Here is a 19,947-nt window from a genome sequence, read left to right on the forward strand (position 1 = left end):
ACACTTTTTAAAAATAATGAATCCGAAGAGAAAAGTAAAAGGAGGCCTGTGGAGCAGGTCTGGGTGTGACTCCGGATCCCCCAACATCAGGTGCCACCACCAAAGATTCCTGCGTGTAGCCCATAGAACCCCAAAAGCAACGGGACGAGTTCTGGTCACATACTCCCTCAAAATGACATCCTGGCCTTCTTCTGGAACTCCCTCCCCTCTCAGACTCTCAAGGTTTCCTCCAGCGTGTCGGTTCCCACAGAGCAGACCTTTGGTCTGAGACCTGACAGTCCAGATGCCACGCATGCTGCCGCGTGGCGGCGGTGTCGCGGCTTGGGACAAGAGGAGGCCCCACGGTGCGGGCTGGGGCGCCAGGCACCGCGCGGGCGCTGAGGGTGGGGGTGACCCCCACCCCGGACCGCCGCCTCGCTCCCAGAAAGGGGACAGAACAAGAGGCAAGAAAAAAAAAAAAAAAGCAGCAGCCTGTGGCACCCGGTATTCCCAGGCGGTCTCCCATCCAAGTACTAACCAGGCCCGACCCTGCTTAGCTTCCGAGACCAGACGAGATCGGGGGCGTTCAGGGTGGTGTGGCCCTAGACCGCGGCGGAGGGCGCCCCTGCCCCGCTCGAGAAGCCGAGCCTCTCTGGGCTTCCCCGCCGCCGCCTCCCGCCCCAGGCCCCGCGCCGGGCCGGGCCGGGCCGGTTGAGTTCGCCGGCCGGGTCCCGCTGGATCCCAGGGACGGGGGTGATGGGCGGGGCGGGGCGGGGCGGGGCGGGGTGGGGGGCTGTCTCTCTATACACACACACACACACTCACACTCACTCACACTCACACAAGATGCGCCTCCACGGCTGGACTCGCCAAGGTGGAGCCCTCCCAGCCCCCCTCGTCTCCTCGCCCGGCCTCCTTCACCTACCCGCTGCCCACCCCCGGCGCGTCGCTGCCGCTGACTGCGCACGCGCGGGACGCTCGCCCTTTGACCCCAGCCAGGGGCCGCCCTCCCCCACAACCCCTTTCAGCTGCGCCCCCCCCTCGCCCTGTGGGTGGGCTGCCGCCTATTCCCCCGGGCCAGGGCTGGGGCACAGCCAGTGTATGGGGCGTCTCTCTCTGGGGATGTGTCCCATGGGTGGGGTGGGGTGGCGTGGTTTGGGGGGCGCTGAAGAAATCAGTCCCCTCCATCTCCTACCTCTGGAAAACACCCAAGCCCGTGGAGAACTGCCGGCACCGCTTCGTGGGGGCCGGGACCCTCCTCCGTGTCCTCCTGTGGCCCAGTCCAAGGGGCCTGGGCCTGGCCGGGGCTGCTTTGGACCCCGACCACCCTGGCGTGTGGACTCGCTAAAAATCGGCCATTAGATATTGGATTCCAGCTTCCTGGAGGTCATTTCACTAATGAGTGCACCGGAAAGAGTTTCCTAATCCATCTGTGAGGGTGGCAACTGAAGGAGAATTTTAAAGCTGACAGAATAGGCGAGGGAAGGCATAGGAGATTTCCACACCCAGCAAGGAAGACTTTCCCGAAATGGAAGAAAGAAACGAGCAAACAGAGACACCGGTAGCCCGCCCGGAAAAGAGTCTGCCCCTGAGAGAAAGCACCCTGACCAGGTTCACCCGTGGGTGGGTGGCGAGCTAGCGGCATTCAGAAGAGCGAGGCCCGCAGTCTGTGCGGAAGACACCTGCACTCTGGTGTGTGTGGCGGCGTGATTCACAAGCAGCTCTAGATGTTAAACCAAGGAGAAGCCAGGGAGTTCCCAACGCCCCAGGTGTCCTCAGCCCACGACTGGCTGCTGTGGGAATGCGAAGCCCGGCTCCTTGTCTCAGAGCGGGGTTCCCAGGAGGATCAGGCTGAAGCTGGGACTTGGCCTCAAAGTGTCCCCTCGCATGGCCACCCCCTTCCCCTTCCTGCTCCTCTACTCCTGGTGCCCCTCCATCCAGGGGCCAGACCTTAAAGAGTCACCGCAAGAGAATCCTGGTCCCAAAGGAGCCTTCTGGGGGACCGGTGCTGAGAGAGGTTGTGGGCATGGCCCGCTGGGGCTCTGCCCGACCCAGGGCTGAGAGATGCCACCTCCCAGCTCTGGGTCCCTGCAGGAAGTGTTGGCAAGCACAGGGCCGGTCCTCCAAAGGCCCAGGTGCAGGGAGCCCAGGCCAAGCAGCCTGTGGAAGAAGCCACTTGCCGTGCCACCCCGGGAACAGGACTGCAGGCCCCGGCCCTTCCCACCTCCTCCTCCTCCTCCTCCTCCTCCCCCCCGCCCCGCCCCCACAGGGCACAGGGCTCAGAGACACCTCAGACTCTTGCTACCCAAAGTGCAAAGGGCATCAGTTGCTCCTCCAGCCCCCCCCCCCCCGCCCAGCAGACCACGTTGTCCAGCCAGCCCCCGGGCCTCCCTGGGGTGCCCAGCACAAAAGTGCAGACACCCACCGGACCCTCAGTCTCAGTTTTCGGAGGTTTTTGCCACTCTAAGGACCCGCAGGCCAGCTGGGCCTTCGGGCAGGACAGAGAGCCCCGGAATCCGACGTGGAGAGCTGCGTGTACGTCCCCATCAGGAGGCGGTCCCCACCTCCGCGGCTCTCCCCTTGCGGGGAGCGGCAGCCCAGCCGGCAGCCGCAGGGCCTCAGGGAAGACACCAGGCTGGGCCCCCGCGGCACAGCGGGGGCACGTCCCCCGCACTCACGCGACTTAGGGACGGCTGCTGGAGACTGCTGCGGCCACCCTGCTGCCGGGTTTCTGGAGGGCTTCCTGGAAGCAGCGTCCACACCAAGCCCTTGGAAGGCCCAGGCGACGGAGGAGCCGGTCAGGCAGGGGCCGAGGACGGTGAGAGGCCGGGCGGGAAGGAGCGTGTCAGGCAGGGGCAGAGGACGGTGACCGGCCGGGCGGGGAGGAGCCGGTCAGGCGGGGGCCCAGGACAGTGACGGGCCTGGCCGGGGAGGAGTGCGTCAGGCAGGGGCAGAGGAGACGGGCTGGGTAAGGGTTAGGGTTACAGTTAGGGCACAATTCACAATCCCAAAGACGTGGAAGCGACCCGAGTGCCCATCCATCCAGGAGTGCATCAATAAAATGTGGCGCGTGGACACCACGGAGTGCCATTCGGCTGTGAGGAGCAGCGGTGAGAGGGCGCCTCTCGTGTTCTCCTGGCCAGAGCTGGAACCCGTTCCAGTAAGCCAAGTATCCCGAGAATGGACACACGAGCACCACGTGAGCGCGCTCACCAGCAAATTGGTACGAACGGATGGACGCCTAAGTGGACAGAGAGGAATCACCTTCATCGGGTGGGTGTCGGGCGGGCGGGTGGGGGGAGGGGAGGGGCATACACATCCATTAGGCATGGGGTGGGTGCGCACCGACTGGGGGATGGGCGCACTTGAAGCTCTGACCCGAGGGGGGAGGCTTGGAGAGGGCAAGGCACCCGACCTTAACATTGGTACCCCCACAATACGCTGGAACAACATGAGAGGTATATGAATAAGAACACAGGGGGGGCCGGGCGCGGTGGCTCACGCCTGTAATCCTAGCTCTCTGGGAGGCCGAGGCGGGCGGATTGCTCCAGGTCAGGAGTTCGAAACCAGCCTGAGCAAGAGCGAGACCCCGTCTCTACTAAAAATAGAAAGAAATTAATTGGCCAACTAATATATATAGAAAAACACAGCCGGGCGTGGTGGTGCATGCCTGTAGTCCCAACTACTCGGGAGGCTGAGGCAGCAGGATTGCTTGAGCCCGGAGATTGAGGTTGCTGTGAGCTAGGCTGACGCCATGGCACTCACTCTAGCCTGGGCAGCAAAACGAGACTCTGTCTCAAAAAAAAAAAAAAAAGAACACAGGGGGGAGGGCGGCACGGGCAACACATGTCACCTGAATACTTGTACTCCCATCATCTGCTTGAAAAGAGAGAGAAAAGAAAATGCAATCCTAGAGGTAAGAGACACTTTTTAAAAATAATGAATCCGAAGAGAAAAGTAAAAGGAGGCCTGTGGAGCAGGTCTGGGTGTGACTCCGGATCCCCCAACATCAGGTGCCACCACCAAAGATTCCTGCGTGTAGCCCATAGAACCCCAAAAGCAACGGGACGAGTTCTGGTCACATACTCCCTCAAAATGACATCCTGGCCTTCTTCTGGAACTCCCTCCCCTCTCAGACTCTCAAGGTTTCCTCCAGCGTGTCGGTTCCCACAGAGCAGACCTTTGGTCTGAGACCTGACAGTCCAGATGCCACGCATGCTGCCGCGTGGCGGCGGTGTCGCGGCTTGGGACAAGAGGAGGCCCCACGGTGCGGGCTGGGGCGCCAGGCACCGCGCGGGCGCTGAGGGTGGGGGTGACCCCCACCCCGGGCCGCCGCCGCGCTCCCAGAAAGGGGACAGAACAAGAGGCAAAAAAAAAAAAAAAAAAAAAAGCAGCAGCCTGTGGCACCCGGTATTCCCAGGCGGTCTCCCATCCAAGTACTAACCAGGCCCGACCCTGCTTAGCTTCCGAGACCAGACGAGATCGGGGGCGTTCAGGGTGGTGTGGCCCTAGACGGCGGCGGAGGGCGCCCCTGCCCCGCTCGAGAAGCCGAGCCTCTCTGGGCTTCCCCGCCGCCGCCTCCCGCCCCAGGCCCCGCGCCGGGCGGGGCCGGGCCGGGCCGGTTGAGTTCGCTGGCCAGGTCCCGCGGGCTCCCAGGGACGGGGGTGATGGGCGGGGCGGGGCGGGGCGGGGCGGGGTGGGGGGCTGTCTCTCTATACACACACACACACACTCACACTCACTCACACTCACACAAGATGCGCCTCCACGGCTGGACTCGCCAAGGTGGAGCCCTCCCAGCCCCCCTCGTCTCCTCGCCCGGCCTCCTTCACCTACCCGCTGCCCACCCCCAGCGCGTCGCTGCCGCTGACTGCGCACGCGCGGGACGCTCGCCCTTTGACCCCAGCCAGGGGCCGCCCTCCCCCACAACCCCTTTCAGCTGCGCCCCCCCCTCGCCCTGTGGGTGGGCTGCCGCCTATTCCCCCGGGCCAGGGCTGGGGCACAGCCAGTGTCTGGGGCGTCTCTCTCTGGGGATGTGTCCCATGGGTGGGGTGGGGTGGCGTGGTTTGGGGGGCGCTGAAGAAATCAGTCCCCTCCATCTCCTACCTCTGGAAAACACCCAAGCCCGTGGAGAACTGCCGGCACCGCTTCGTGGGGGCCGGGACCCTCCTCCGTGTCCTCCTGTGGCCCAGTCCAAGGGGCCTGGGCCTGGCCGGGGCTGCTTTGGACCCCGACCACCCTGGCGTGTGGACTCGCTAAAAATCGGCCATTAGATATTGGATTCCAGCTTCCTGGAGGTCATTTCACTAATGAGTGCACCGGAAAGAGTTTCCTAATCCATCTGTGAGGGTGGCAACTGAAGGAGAATTTTAAAGCTGACAGAATAGGCGAGGGAAGGCATAGGAGATTTCCACACCCAGCAAGGAAGACTTTCCCGAAATGGAAGAAAGAAACGAGCAAACAGAGACACCGGTAGCCCGCCCGGAAAAGAGTCTGCCCCTGAGAGAAAGCACCCTGACCAGGTTCACCCGTGGGTGGGTGGCGAGCTAGCGGCATTCAGAAGAGCGAGGCCCGCAGTCTGTGCGGAAGACACCTGCACTCTGGTGTGTGTGGCGGCGCGATTCACAAGCAGCTCTAGATGTTAAACCAAGGAGAAGCCAGGGAGTTCCCAACGCCCCAGGTGTCCTCAGCCCACGACTGGCTGCTGTGGGAATGCGAAGCCCGGCTCCTTGTCTCAGAGCGGGGTTCCCAGGAGGATCAGGCTGAAGCTGGGACTTGGCCTCAAAGTGTCCCCTCGCATGGCCACCCCCTTCCCCTTCCTGCTCCTCTACTCCTGGTGCCCCTCCATCCAGGGGCCAGACCTTAAAGAGTCACCGCAAGAGAATCCTGGTCCCAAAGGAGCCTTCTGGGGGACCGGTGCTGAGAGAGGTTGTGGGCATGGCCCGCTGGGGCTCTGCCCGACCCAGGGCTGAGAGATGCCACCTCCCAGCTCTGGGTCCCTGCAGGAAGTGTTGGCAAGCACAGGGCCGGTCCTCCAAAGGCCCAGGTGCAGGGAGCCCAGGCCAAGCAGCCTGTGGAAGAAGCCACTTGCCGTGCCACCCCGGGAACAGGACTGCAGGCCCCGGCCCTTCCCACCTCCTCCTCCTCCTCCTCCTCCTCCCCCCCGCCCCGCCCCCACAGGGCACAGGGCTCAGAGACACCTCAGACTCTTGCTACCCAAAGTGCAAAGGGCATCAGTTGCTCCTCCAACCCCCCCCCCCCCCCCGCCCAGCAGACCACGTTGTCCAGCCAGCCCCCGGGCCTCCCTGGGGTGCCCAGCACAAAAGTGCAGACACCCACCGGACCCTCAGTCTCAGTTTTCGGAGGTTTTTGCCACTCTAAGGACCCGCAGGCCAGCTGGGCCTTCGGGCAGGACAGAGAGCCCCGGAATCCGACGTGGAGAGCTGCGTGTACGTCCCCATCAGGAGGCGGTCCCCACCTCCGCGGCTCTCCCCTTGCGGGGAGCGGCAGCCCAGCCGGCAGCCGCAGGGCCTCAGGGAAGACACCAGGCTGGGCCCCCGCGGCACAGCGGGGGCACGTCCCCCGCACTCACGCGACTTAGGGACGGCTGCTGGAGACTGCTGCGGCCACCCTGCTGCCGGGTTTCTGGAGGGCTTCCTGGAAGCAGCGTCCACACCAAGCCCTTGGAAGGCCCAGGCGACGGAGGAGCCGGTCAGGCAGGGGCCGAGGACGGTGAGAGGCCGGGCGGGAAGGAGCGTGTCAGGCAGGGGCAGAGGACGGTGACCGGCCGGGCGGGGAGGAGCCGGTCAGGCGGGGGCCCAGGACAGTGACGGGCCTGGCCGGGGAGGAGTGCGTCAGGCAGGGGCAGAGGAGACGGGCTGGGTAAGGGTTAGGGTTACAGTTAGGGCACAATTCACAATCCCAAAGACGTGGAAGCGACCCGAGTGCCCATCCATCCAGGAGTGCATCAATAAAATGTGGCGCGTGGACACCACGGAGTGCCATTCGGCTGTGAGGAGCAGCGGTGAGAGGGCGCCTCTCGTGTTCTCCTGGCCAGAGCTGGAACCCGATCCAGTAAGCCAAGTATCCCAAGAATGGACACACGAGCACCACGTGAGCGCGCTCACCACCAAATTGGTACGAACGGATGGACGCCTAAGTGGACAGAGAGGAATCACCTTCATCGGGTGGGTGTCGGGCGGGCGGGTGGGGGGAGGGGAGGGGCATACACATCCATTAGGCATGGGGTGGGTGCGCACCGACTGGGGGATGGGCGCACTTGAAGCTCTGACCCGAGGGGGGAGGCTTGGAGAGGGCAAGGCACCCGACCTTAACATTGGTACCCCCACAATACGCTGGAACAACATGAGAGGTATATGAATAAGAACACAGGGGGGGCCGGGCGCGGTGGCTCACGCCTGTAATCCTAGCTCTCTGGGAGGCCGAGGCGGGCGGATTGCTCCAGGTCAGGAGTTCGAAACCAGCCTGAGCAAGAGCGAGACCCCGTCTCTACTAAAAATAGAAAGAAATTAATTGGCCAACTAATATATATAGAAAAACACAGCCGGGCGTGGTGGTGCATGCCTGTAGTCCCAACTACTCGGGAGGCTGAGGCAGCAGGATTGCTTGAGCCCGGAGATTGAGGTTGCTGTGAGCTAGGCTGACGCCATGGCACTCACTCTAGCCTGGGCAGCAAAACGAGACTCTGTCTCAAAAAAAAAAAAAAAAAGAACACAGGGGGGAGGGCGGCACGGGCAACACATGTCACCTGAATACTTGTACTCCCATCATCTGCTTGAAAAGAGAGAGAAAAGAAAATGCAATCCTAGAGGTAAGAGACACTTTTTAAAAATAATGAATCCGAAGAGAAAAGTAAAAGGAGGCCTGTGGAGCAGGTCTGGGTGTGACTCCGGATCCCCCAACATCAGGTGCCACCACCAAAGATTCCTGCGTGTAGCCCATAGAACCCCAAAAGCAACGGGACGAGTTCTGGTCACATACTCCCTCAAAATGACATCCTGGCCTTCTTCTGGAACTCCCTCCCCTCTCAGACTCTCAAGGTTTCCTCCAGCGTGTCGGTTCCCACAGAGCAGACCTTTGGTCTGAGACCTGACAGTCCAGATGCCACGCATGCTGCCGCGTGGCGGCGGTGTCGCGGCTTGGGACAAGAGGAGGCCCCACGGTGCGGGCTGGGGCGCCAGGCACCGCGCGGGCGCTGAGGGTGGGGGTGACCCCCACCCCGGACCGCCGCCTCGCTCCCAGAAAGGGGACAGAACAAGAGGCAAGAAAAAAAAAAAAAAAGCAGCAGCCTGTGGCACCCGGTATTCCCAGGCGGTCTCCCATCCAAGTACTAACCAGGCCCGACCCTGCTTAGCTTCCGAGACCAGACGAGATCGGGGGCGTTCAGGGTGGTGTGGCCCTAGACCGCGGCGGAGGGCGCCCCTGCCCCGCTCGAGAAGCCGAGCCTCTCTGGGCTTCCCCGCCGCCGCCTCCCGCCCCAGGCCCCGCGCCGGGCCGGGCCGGGCCGGTTGAGTTCGCCGGCCGGGTCCCGCTGGATCCCAGGGACGGGGGTGATGGGCGGGGCGGGGCGGGGCGGGGCGGGGTGGGGGGCTGTCTCTCTATACACACACACACACACTCACACTCACTCACACTCACACAAGATGCGCCTCCACGGCTGGACTCGCCAAGGTGGAGCCCTCCCAGCCCCCCTCGTCTCCTCGCCCGGCCTCCTTCACCTACCCGCTGCCCACCCCCGGCGCGTCGCTGCCGCTGACTGCGCACGCGCGGGACGCTCGCCCTTTGACCCCAGCCAGGGGCCGCCCTCCCCCACAACCCCTTTCAGCTGCGCCCCCCCCTCGCCCTGTGGGTGGGCTGCCGCCTATTCCCCCGGGCCAGGGCTGGGGCACAGCCAGTGTATGGGGCGTCTCTCTCTGGGGATGTGTCCCATGGGTGGGGTGGGGTGGCGTGGTTTGGGGGGCGCTGAAGAAATCAGTCCCCTCCATCTCCTACCTCTGGAAAACACCCAAGCCCGTGGAGAACTGCCGGCACCGCTTCGTGGGGGCCGGGACCCTCCTCCGTGTCCTCCTGTGGCCCAGTCCAAGGGGCCTGGGCCTGGCCGGGGCTGCTTTGGACCCCGACCACCCTGGCGTGTGGACTCGCTAAAAATCGGCCATTAGATATTGGATTCCAGCTTCCTGGAGGTCATTTCACTAATGAGTGCACCGGAAAGAGTTTCCTAATCCATCTGTGAGGGTGGCAACTGAAGGAGAATTTTAAAGCTGACAGAATAGGCGAGGGAAGGCATAGGAGATTTCCACACCCAGCAAGGAAGACTTTCCCGAAATGGAAGAAAGAAACGAGCAAACAGAGACACCGGTAGCCCGCCCGGAAAAGAGTCTGCCCCTGAGAGAAAGCACCCTGACCAGGTTCACCCGTGGGTGGGTGGCGAGCTAGCGGCATTCAGAAGAGCGAGGCCCGCAGTCTGTGCGGAAGACACCTGCACTCTGGTGTGTGTGGCGGCGCGATTCACAAGCAGCTCTAGATGTTAAACCAAGGAGAAGCCAGGGAGTTCCCAACGCCCCAGGTGTCCTCAGCCCACGACTGGCTGCTGTGGGAATGCGAAGCCCGGCTCCTTGTCTCAGAGCGGGGTTCCCAGGAGGATCAGGCTGAAGCTGGGACTTGGCCTCAAAGTGTCCCCTCGCATGGCCACCCCCTTCCCCTTCCTGCTCCTCTACTCCTGGTGCCCCTCCATCCAGGGGCCAGACCTTAAAGAGTCACCGCAAGAGAATCCTGGTCCCAAAGGAGCCTTCTGGGGGACCGGTGCTGAGAGAGGTTGTGGGCATGGCCCGCTGGGGCTCTGCCCGACCCAGGGCTGAGAGATGCCACCTCCCAGCTCTGGGTCCCTGCAGGAAGTGTTGGCAAGCACAGGGCCGGTCCTCCAAAGGCCCAGGTGCAGGGAGCCCAGGCCAAGCAGCCTGTGGAAGAAGCCACTTGCCGTGCCACCCCGGGAACAGGACTGCAGGCCCCGGCCCTTCCCACCTCCTCCTCCTCCTCCTCCTCCTCCCCCCCGCCCCGCCCCCACAGGGCACAGGGCTCAGAGACACCTCAGACTCTTGCTACCCAAAGTGCAAAGGGCATCAGTTGCTCCTCCAGCCCCCCCCCCCCCGCCCAGCAGACCACGTTGTCCAGCCAGCCCCCGGGCCTCCCTGGGGTGCCCAGCACAAAAGTGCAGACACCCACCGGACCCTCAGTCTCAGTTTTCGGAGGTTTTTGCCACTCTAAGGACCCGCAGGCCAGCTGGGCCTTCGGGCAGGACAGAGAGCCCCGGAATCCGACGTGGAGAGCTGCGTGTACGTCCCCATCAGGAGGCGGTCCCCACCTCCGCGGCTCTCCCCTTGCGGGGAGCGGCAGCCCAGCCGGCAGCCGCAGGGCCTCAGGGAAGACACCAGGCTGGGCCCCCGCGGCACAGCGGGGGCACGTCCCCCGCACTCACGCGACTTAGGGACGGCTGCTGGAGACTGCTGCGGCCACCCTGCTGCCGGGTTTCTGGAGGGCTTCCTGGAAGCAGCGTCCACACCAAGCCCTTGGAAGGCCCAGGCGACGGAGGAGCCGGTCAGGCAGGGGCCGAGGACGGTGAGAGGCCGGGCGGGAAGGAGCGTGTCAGGCAGGGGCAGAGGACGGTGACCGGCCGGGCGGGGAGGAGCCGGTCAGGCGGGGGCCCAGGACAGTGACGGGCCTGGCCGGGGAGGAGTGCGTCAGGCAGGGGCAGAGGAGACGGGCTGGGTAAGGGTTAGGGTTACAGTTAGGGCACAATTCACAATCCCAAAGACGTGGAAGCGACCCGAGTGCCCATCCATCCAGGAGTGCATCAATAAAATGTGGCGCGTGGACACCACGGAGTGCCATTCGGCTGTGAGGAGCAGCGGTGAGAGGGCGCCTCTCGTGTTCTCCTGGCCAGAGCTGGAACCCGTTCCAGTAAGCCAAGTATCCCGAGAATGGACACACGAGCACCACGTGAGCGCGCTCACCAGCAAATTGGTACGAACGGATGGACGCCTAAGTGGACAGAGAGGAATCACCTTCATCGGGTGGGTGTCGGGCGGGCGGGTGGGGGGAGGGGAGGGGCATACACATCCATTAGGCATGGGGTGGGTGCGCACCGACTGGGGGATGGGCGCACTTGAAGCTCTGACCCGAGGGGGGAGGCTTGGAGAGGGCAAGGCACCCGACCTTAACATTGGTACCCCCACAATACGCTGGAACAACATGAGAGGTATATGAATAAGAACACAGGGGGGGCCGGGCGCGGTGGCTCACGCCTGTAATCCTAGCTCTCTGGGAGGCCGAGGCGGGCGGATTGCTCCAGGTCAGGAGTTCGAAACCAGCCTGAGCAAGAGCGAGACCCCGTCTCTACTAAAAATAGAAAGAAATTAATTGGCCAACTAATATATATAGAAAAACACAGCCGGGCGTGGTGGTGCATGCCTGTAGTCCCAACTACTCGGGAGGCTGAGGCAGCAGGATTGCTTGAGCCCGGAGATTGAGGTTGCTGTGAGCTAGGCTGACGCCATGGCACTCACTCTAGCCTGGGCAGCAAAACGAGACTCTGTCTCAAAAAAAAAAAAAAAAGAACACAGGGGGGAGGGCGGCACGGGCAACACATGTCACCTGAATACTTGTACTCCCATCATCTGCTTGAAAAGAGAGAGAAAAGAAAATGCAATCCTAGAGGTAAGAGACACTTTTTAAAAATAATGAATCCGAAGAGAAAAGTAAAAGGAGGCCTGTGGAGCAGGTCTGGGTGTGACTCCGGATCCCCCAACATCAGGTGCCACCACCAAAGATTCCTGCGTGTAGCCCATAGAACCCCAAAAGCAACGGGACGAGTTCTGGTCACATACTCCCTCAAAATGACATCCTGGCCTTCTTCTGGAACTCCCTCCCCTCTCAGACTCTCAAGGTTTCCTCCAGCGTGTCGGTTCCCACAGAGCAGACCTTTGGTCTGAGACCTGACAGTCCAGATGCCACGCATGCTGCCGCGTGGCGGCGGTGTCGCGGCTTGGGACAAGAGGAGGCCCCACGGTGCGGGCTGGGGCGCCAGGCACCGCGCGGGCGCTGAGGGTGGGGGTGACCCCCACCCCGGGCCGCCGCCGCGCTCCCAGAAAGGGGACAGAACAAGAGGCAAAAAAAAAAAAAAAAAAAAAAAGCAGCAGCCTGTGGCACCCGGTATTCCCAGGCGGTCTCCCATCCAAGTACTAACCAGGCCCGACCCTGCTTAGCTTCCGAGACCAGACGAGATCGGGGGCGTTCAGGGTGGTGTGGCCCTAGACGGCGGCGGAGGGCGCCCCTGCCCCGCTCGAGAAGCCGAGCCTCTCTGGGCTTCCCCGCCGCCGCCTCCCGCCCCAGGCCCCGCGCCGGGCGGGGCCGGGCCGGGCCGGTTGAGTTCGCTGGCCAGGTCCCGCGGGCTCCCAGGGACGGGGGTGATGGGCGGGGCGGGGCGGGGCGGGGCGGGGTGGGGGGCTGTCTCTCTATACACACACACACACACTCACACTCACTCACACTCACACAAGATGCGCCTCCACGGCTGGACTCGCCAAGGTGGAGCCCTCCCAGCCCCCCTCGTCTCCTCGCCCGGCCTCCTTCACCTACCCGCTGCCCACCCCCAGCGCGTCGCTGCCGCTGACTGCGCACGCGCGGGACGCTCGCCCTTTGACCCCAGCCAGGGGCCGCCCTCCCCCACAACCCCTTTCAGCTGCGCCCCCCCCTCGCCCTGTGGGTGGGCTGCCGCCTATTCCCCCGGGCCAGGGCTGGGGCACAGCCAGTGTCTGGGGCGTCTCTCTCTGGGGATGTGTCCCATGGGTGGGGTGGGGTGGCGTGGTTTGGGGGGCGCTGAAGAAATCAGTCCCCTCCATCTCCTACCTCTGGAAAACACCCAAGCCCGTGGAGAACTGCCGGCACCGCTTCGTGGGGGCCGGGACCCTCCTCCGTGTCCTCCTGTGGCCCAGTCCAAGGGGCCTGGGCCTGGCCGGGGCTGCTTTGGACCCCGACCACCCTGGCGTGTGGACTCGCTAAAAATCGGCCATTAGATATTGGATTCCAGCTTCCTGGAGGTCATTTCACTAATGAGTGCACCGGAAAGAGTTTCCTAATCCATCTGTGAGGGTGGCAACTGAAGGAGAATTTTAAAGCTGACAGAATAGGCGAGGGAAGGCATAGGAGATTTCCACACCCAGCAAGGAAGACTTTCCCGAAATGGAAGAAAGAAACGAGCAAACAGAGACACCGGTAGCCCGCCCGGAAAAGAGTCTGCCCCTGAGAGAAAGCACCCTGACCAGGTTCACCCGTGGGTGGGTGGCGAGCTAGCGGCATTCAGAAGAGCGAGGCCCGCAGTCTGTGCGGAAGACACCTGCACTCTGGTGTGTGTGGCGGCGCGATTCACAAGCAGCTCTAGATGTTAAACCAAGGAGAAGCCAGGGAGTTCCCAACGCCCCAGGTGTCCTCAGCCCACGACTGGCTGCTGTGGGAATGCGAAGCCCGGCTCCTTGTCTCAGAGCGGGGTTCCCAGGAGGATCAGGCTGAAGCTGGGACTTGGCCTCAAAGTGTCCCCTCGCATGGCCACCCCCTTCCCCTTCCTGCTCCTCTACTCCTGGTGCCCCTCCATCCAGGGGCCAGACCTTAAAGAGTCACCGCAAGAGAATCCTGGTCCCAAAGGAGCCTTCTGGGGGACCGGTGCTGAGAGAGGTTGTGGGCATGGCCCGCTGGGGCTCTGCCCGACCCAGGGCTGAGAGATGCCACCTCCCAGCTCTGGGTCCCTGCAGGAAGTGTTGGCAAGCACAGGGCCGGTCCTCCAAAGGCCCAGGTGCAGGGAGCCCAGGCCAAGCAGCCTGTGGAAGAAGCCACTTGCCGTGCCACCCCGGGAACAGGACTGCAGGCCCCGGCCCTTCCCACCTCCTCCTCCTCCTCCTCCTCCTCCCCCCCGCCCCGCCCCCACAGGGCACAGGGCTCAGAGACACCTCAGACTCTTGCTACCCAAAGTGCAAAGGGCATCAGTTGCTCCTCCAACCCCCCCCCCCCCCCGCCCAGCAGACCACGTTGTCCAGCCAGCCCCCGGGCCTCCCTGGGGTGCCCAGCACAAAAGTGCAGACACCCACCGGACCCTCAGTCTCAGTTTTCGGAGGTTTTTGCCACTCTAAGGACCCGCAGGCCAGCTGGGCCTTCGGGCAGGACAGAGAGCCCCGGAATCCGACGTGGAGAGCTGCGTGTACGTCCCCATCAGGAGGCGGTCCCCACCTCCGCGGCTCTCCCCTTGCGGGGAGCGGCAGCCCAGCCGGCAGCCGCAGGGCCTCAGGGAAGACACCAGGCTGGGCCCCCGCGGCACAGCGGGGGCACGTCCCCCGCACTCACGCGACTTAGGGACGGCTGCTGGAGACTGCTGCGGCCACCCTGCTGCCGGGTTTCTGGAGGGCTTCCTGGAAGCAGCGTCCACACCAAGCCCTTGGAAGGCCCAGGCGACGGAGGAGCCGGTCAGGCAGGGGCCGAGGACGGTGAGAGGCCGGGCGGGAAGGAGCGTGTCAGGCAGGGGCAGAGGACGGTGACCGGCCGGGCGGGGAGGAGCCGGTCAGGCGGGGGCCCAGGACAGTGACGGGCCTGGCCGGGGAGGAGTGCGTCAGGCAGGGGCAGAGGAGACGGGCTGGGTAAGGGTTAGGGTTACAGTTAGGGCACAATTCACAATCCCAAAGACGTGGAAGCGACCCGAGTGCCCATCCATCCAGGAGTGCATCAATAAAATGTGGCGCGTGGACACCACGGAGTGCCATTCGGCTGTGAGGAGCAGCGGTGAGAGGGCGCCTCTCGTGTTCTCCTGGCCAGAGCTGGAACCCGTTCCAGTAAGCCAAGTATCCCAGGAATGGACACACGAGCACCACGTGAGCGCGCTCACCAGCAAATTGGTACGAACGGATGGACGCCTAAGTGGACAGAGAGGAATCACCTTCATCGGGTGGGTGTCGGGCGGGCGGGTGGGGGGAGGGGAGGGGCATACACATCCATTAGGCATGGGGTGGGTGCGCACCGACTGGGGGATGGGCGCACTTGAAGCTCTGACCCGAGGGGGGAGGCTTGGAGAGGGCAAGGCACCCGACCTTAACATTGGTACCCCCACAATACGCTGGAACAACATGAGAGGTATATGAATAAGAACACAGGGGGGGCCGGGCGCGGTGGCTCACGCCTGTAATCCTAGCTCTCTGGGAGGCCGAGGCGGGCGGATTGCTCCAGGTCAGGAGTTCGAAACCAGCCTGAGCAAGAGCGAGACCCCGTCTCTACTAAAAATAGAAAGAAATTAATTGGCCAACTAATATATATAGAAAAACACAGCCGGGCGTGGTGGTGCATGCCTGTAGTCCCAACTACTCGGGAGGCTGAGGCAGCAGGATTGCTTGAGCCCGGAGATTGAGGTTGCTGTGAGCTAGGCTGACGCCATGGCACTCACTCTAGCCTGGGCAGCAAAACGAGACTCTGTCTCAAAAAAAAAAAAAAAAGAACACAGTGGGGAGGGCGGCACGGGCAACACATGTCACCTGAATACTTGTACTCCCATCATCTGCTTGAAAAGAGAGAGAAAAGAAAATGCAATCCTAGAGGTAAGAGACACTTTTTAAAAATAATGAATCCGAAGAGAAAAGTAAAAGGAGGCCTGTGGAGCAGGTCTGGGTGTGACTCCGGATCCCCCAACATCAGGTGCCACCACCAAAGATTCCTGCGTGTAGCCCATAGAACCCCAAAAGCAACGGGACGAGTTCTGGTCACATACTCCCTCAAAATGACATCCTGGCCTTCTTCTGGAACTCCCTCCCCTCTCAGACTCTCAAGGTTTCCTCCAGCGTGTCGGTTCCCACAGAGCAGACCTTTGGTCTGAGACCTGACAGTCCAGATGCCACGCATGCTGCCGCGTGGCGGCGGTGTCGCGGCTTGGGACAAGAGGAGGCCCCACGGTGCGGGCTGGGGCGCCAGGCACCGCGCGGGCGCTGAGGGTGGGGGTGACCCCCACCCCGGGCCGCCGCCGCGCTCCCAGAAAGGGGACAGAACAAGAGGCAAAAAAAAAAAAAAAAAAAAAAAGCAGCAGCCTGTGGCACCCGGTATTCCCAGGCGGTCTCCCATCCAAGTACTAACCAGGCCCGACCCTGCTTAGCTTCCGAGACCAGACGAGATCGGGGGCGTTCAGGGTGGTGTGGCCCTAGACGGCGGCGGAGGGCGCCCCTGCCCCGCTCGAGAAGCCGAGCCTCTCTGGGCTTCCCCGCCGCCGCCTCCCGCCCCAGGCCCCGCGCCGGGCGGGGCCGGGCCGGGCCGGTTGAGTTCGCTGGCCAGGTCCCGCGGGCTCCCAGGGACGGGGGTGATGGGCGGGGCGGGGCGGGGCGGGGCGGGGTGGGGGGCTGTCTCTCTATACACACACACACACACTCACACTCACTCACACTCACACAAGATGCGCCTCCACGGCTGGACTCGCCAAGGTGGAGCCCTCCCAGCCCCCCTCGTCTCCTCGCCCGGCCTCCTTCACCTACCCGCTGCCCACCCCCAGCGCGTCGCTGCCGCTGACTGCGCACGCACGCGCGGGACGCTCGCCCTTTGACCCCAGCCAGGGGCCGCCCTCCCCCACAACCCCTTTCAGCTGCGCCCCCCCCTCGCCCTGTGGGTGGGCTGCCGCCTATTCCCCCGGGCCAGGGCTGGGGCACAGCCAGTGTCTGGGGCGTCTCTCTCTGGGGATGTGTCCCATGGGTGGGGTGGGGTGGCGTGGTTTGGGGGGCGCTGAAGAAATCAGTCCCCTCCATCTCCTACCTCTGGAAAACACCCAAGCCCGTGGAGAACTGCCGGCACCGCTTCGTGGGGGCCGGGACCCTCCTCCGTGTCCTCCTGTGGCCCAGTCCAAGGGGCCTGGGCCTGGCCGGGGCTGCTTTGGACCCCGACCACCCTGGCGTGTGGACTCGCTAAAAATCGGCCATTAGATATTGGATTCCAGCTTCCTGGAGGTCATTTCACTAATGAGTGCACCGGAAAGAGTTTCCTAATCCATCTGTGAGGGTGGCAACTGAAGGAGAATTTTAAAGCTGACAGAATAGGCGAGGGAAGGCATAGGAGATTTCCACACCCAGCAAGGAAGACTTTCCCGAAATGGAAGAAAGAAACGAGCAAACAGAGACACCGGTAGCCCGCCCGGAAAAGAGTCTGCCCCTGAGAGAAAGCACCCTGACCAGGTTCACCCGTGGGTGGGTGGCGAGCTAGCGGCATTCAGAAGAGCGAGGCCCGCAGTCTGTGCGGAAGACACCTGCACTCTGGTGTGTGTGGCGGCGCGATTCACAAGCAGCTCTAGATGTTAAACCAAGGAGAAGCCAGGGAGTTCCCAACGCCCCAGGTGTCCTCAGCCCACGACTGGCTGCTGTGGGAATGCGAAGCCCGGCTCCTTGTCTCAGAGCGGGGTTCCCAGGAGGATCAGGCTGAAGCTGGGACTTGGCCTCAAAGTGTCCCCTCGCATGGCCACCCCCTTCCCCTTCCTGCTCCTCTACTCCTGGTGCCCCTCCATCCAGGGGCCAGACCTTAAAGAGTCACCGCAAGAGAATCCTGGTCCCAAAGGAGCCTTCTGGGGGACCGGTGCTGAGAGAGGTTGTGGGCATGGCCCGCTGGGGCTCTGCCCGACCCAGGGCTGAGAGATGCCACCTCCCAGCTCTGGGTCCCTGCAGGAAGTGTTGGCAAGCACAGGGCCGGTCCTCCAAAGGCCCAGGTGCAGGGAGCCCAGGCCAAGCAGCCTGTGGAAGAAGCCACTTGCCGTGCCACCCCGGGAACAGGACTGCAGGCCCCGGCCCTTCCCACCTCCTCCTCCTCCTCCTCCTCCTCCCCCCCGCCCCGCCCCCACAGGGCACAGGGCTCAGAGACACCTCAGACTCTTGCTACCCAAAGTGCAAAGGGCATCAGTTGCTCCTCCAGCCCCCCCCCCCCCGCCCAGCAGACCACGTTGTCCAGCCAGCCCCCGGGCCTCCCTGGGGTGCCCAGCACAAAAGTGCAGACACCCACCGGACCCTCAGTCTCAGTTTTCGGAGGTTTTTGCCACTCTAAGGACCCGCAGGCCAGCTGGGCCTTCGGGCAGGACAGAGAGCCCCGGAATCCGACGTGGAGAGCTGCGTGTACGTCCCCATCAGGAGGCGGTCCCCACCTCCGCGGCTCTCCCCTTGCGGGGAGCGGCAGCCCAGCCGGCAGCCGCAGGGCCTCAGGGAAGACACCAGGCTGGGCCCCCGCGGCACAGCGGGGGCACGTCCCCCGCACTCACGCGACTTAGGGACGGCTGCTGGAGACTGCTGCGGCCACCCTGCTGCCGGGTTTCTGGAGGGCTTCCTGGAAGCAGCGTCCACACCAAGCCCTTGGAAGGCCCAGGCGACGGAGGAGCCGGTCAGGCAGGGGCCGAGGACGGTGAGAGGCCGGGCGGGAAGGAGCGTGTCAGGCAGGGGCAGAGGACGGTGACCGGCCGGGCGGGGAGGAGCCGGTCAGGCGGGGGCCCAGGACAGTGACGGGCCTGGCCGGGGAGGAGTGCGTCAGGCAGGGGCAGAGGAGACGGGCTGGGTAAGGGTTAGGGTTACAGTTAGGGCACAATTCACAATCCCAAAGACGTGGAAGCGACCCGAGTGCCCATCCATCCAGGAGTGCATCAATAAAATGTGGCGCGTGGACACCACGGAGTGCCATTCGGCTGTGAGGAGCAGCGGTGAGAGGGCGCCTCTCGTGTTCTCCTGGCCAGAGCTGGAACCCGTTCCAGTAAGCCAAGTATCCCGAGAATGGACACACGAGCACCACGTGAGCGCGCTCACCAGCAAATTGGTACGAACGGATGGACGCCTAAGTGGACAGAGAGGAATCACCTTCATCGGGTGGGTGTCGGGCGGGCGGGTGGGGGGAGGGGAGGGGCATACACATCCATTAGGCATGGGGTGGGTGCGCACCGACTGGGGGATGGGCGCACTTGAAGCTCTGACCCGAGGGGGGAGGCTTGGAGAGGGCAAGGCACCCGACCTTAACATTGGTACCCCCACAATACGCTGGAACAACATGAGAGGTATATGAATAAGAACACAGGGGGGGCCGGGCGCGGTGGCTCACGCCTGTAATCCTAGCTCTCTGGGAGGCCGAGGCGGGCGGATTGCTCCAGGTCAGGAGTTCGAAACCAGCCTGAGCAAGAGCGAGACCCCGTCTCTACTAAAAATAGAAAGAAATTAATTGGCCAACTAATATATATAGAAAAACACAGCCGGGCGTGGTGGTGCATGCCTGTAGTCCCAACTACTCGGGAGGCTGAGGCAGCAGGATTGCTTGAGCCCGGAGATTGAGGTTGCTGTGAGCTAGGCTGACGCCATGGCACTCACTCTAGCCTGGGCAGCAAAACGAGACTCTGTCTCAAAAAAAAAAAAAAAAGAACACAGGGGGGAGGGCGGCACGGGCAACACATGTCACCTGAATACTTGTACTCCCATCATCTGCTTGAAAAGAGAGAGAAAAGAAAATGCAATCCTAGAGGTAAGAGACACTTTTTAAAAATAATGAATCCGAAGAGAAAAGTAAAAGGAGGCCTGTGGAGCAGGTCTGGGTGTGACTCCGGATCCCCCAACATCAGGTGCCACCACCAAAGATTCCTGCGTGTAGCCCATAGAACCCCAAAAGCAACGGGACGAGTTCTGGTCACATACTCCCTCAAAATGACATCCTGGCCTTCTTCTGGAACTCCCTCCCCTCTCAGACTCTCAAGGTTTCCTCCAGCGTGTCGGTTCCCACAGAGCAGACCTTTGGTCTGAGACCTGACAGTCCAGATGCCACGCATGCTGCCGCGTGGCGGCGGTGTCGCGGCTTGGGACAAGAGGAGGCCCCACGGTGCGGGCTGGGGCGCCAGGCACCGCGCGGGCGCTGAGGGTGGGGGTGACCCCC

General features: G+C 63.0%; 5 non-coding genes across 5 annotated transcripts; all 5 read right to left on the reverse strand.

The window, feature by feature from the left end:
- Nucleotides 1-468: 468 nt before the first annotated feature.
- LOC142862058 (5S ribosomal RNA) lies at nucleotides 469-587 on the reverse strand. The gene has a single exon (XR_012913204.1). It is a non-coding gene; the product is annotated as a 5S ribosomal RNA (ribosomal RNA).
- A 3,787-nt stretch (nucleotides 588-4,374) lies between these two features.
- Nucleotides 4,375-4,493, reverse strand: LOC142862059 (5S ribosomal RNA). Its single transcript, XR_012913205.1, has one exon. It is a non-coding gene; the product is annotated as a 5S ribosomal RNA (ribosomal RNA).
- A 3,792-nt stretch (nucleotides 4,494-8,285) lies between these two features.
- Nucleotides 8,286-8,404, reverse strand: LOC142862060 (5S ribosomal RNA). The gene has a single exon (XR_012913206.1). It is a non-coding gene; the product is annotated as a 5S ribosomal RNA (ribosomal RNA).
- Nucleotides 8,405-12,192: 3,788 nt separating this feature from the next.
- On the reverse strand, nucleotides 12,193-12,311 carry LOC142862061 (5S ribosomal RNA). Its single transcript, XR_012913207.1, has one exon. It is a non-coding gene; the product is annotated as a 5S ribosomal RNA (ribosomal RNA).
- A 3,795-nt stretch (nucleotides 12,312-16,106) lies between these two features.
- LOC142862062 (5S ribosomal RNA) lies at nucleotides 16,107-16,225 on the reverse strand. Its single transcript, XR_012913208.1, has one exon. It is a non-coding gene; the product is annotated as a 5S ribosomal RNA (ribosomal RNA).
- Nucleotides 16,226-19,947: the final 3,722 nt, after the last annotated feature.

Source organism: Microcebus murinus, chromosome 18 (assembly GCF_040939455.1).
Source record: "Microcebus murinus isolate Inina chromosome 18, M.murinus_Inina_mat1.0, whole genome shotgun sequence".
In the NCBI taxonomy this organism is placed as follows: domain Eukaryota; kingdom Metazoa; phylum Chordata; class Mammalia; order Primates; family Cheirogaleidae; genus Microcebus; species Microcebus murinus.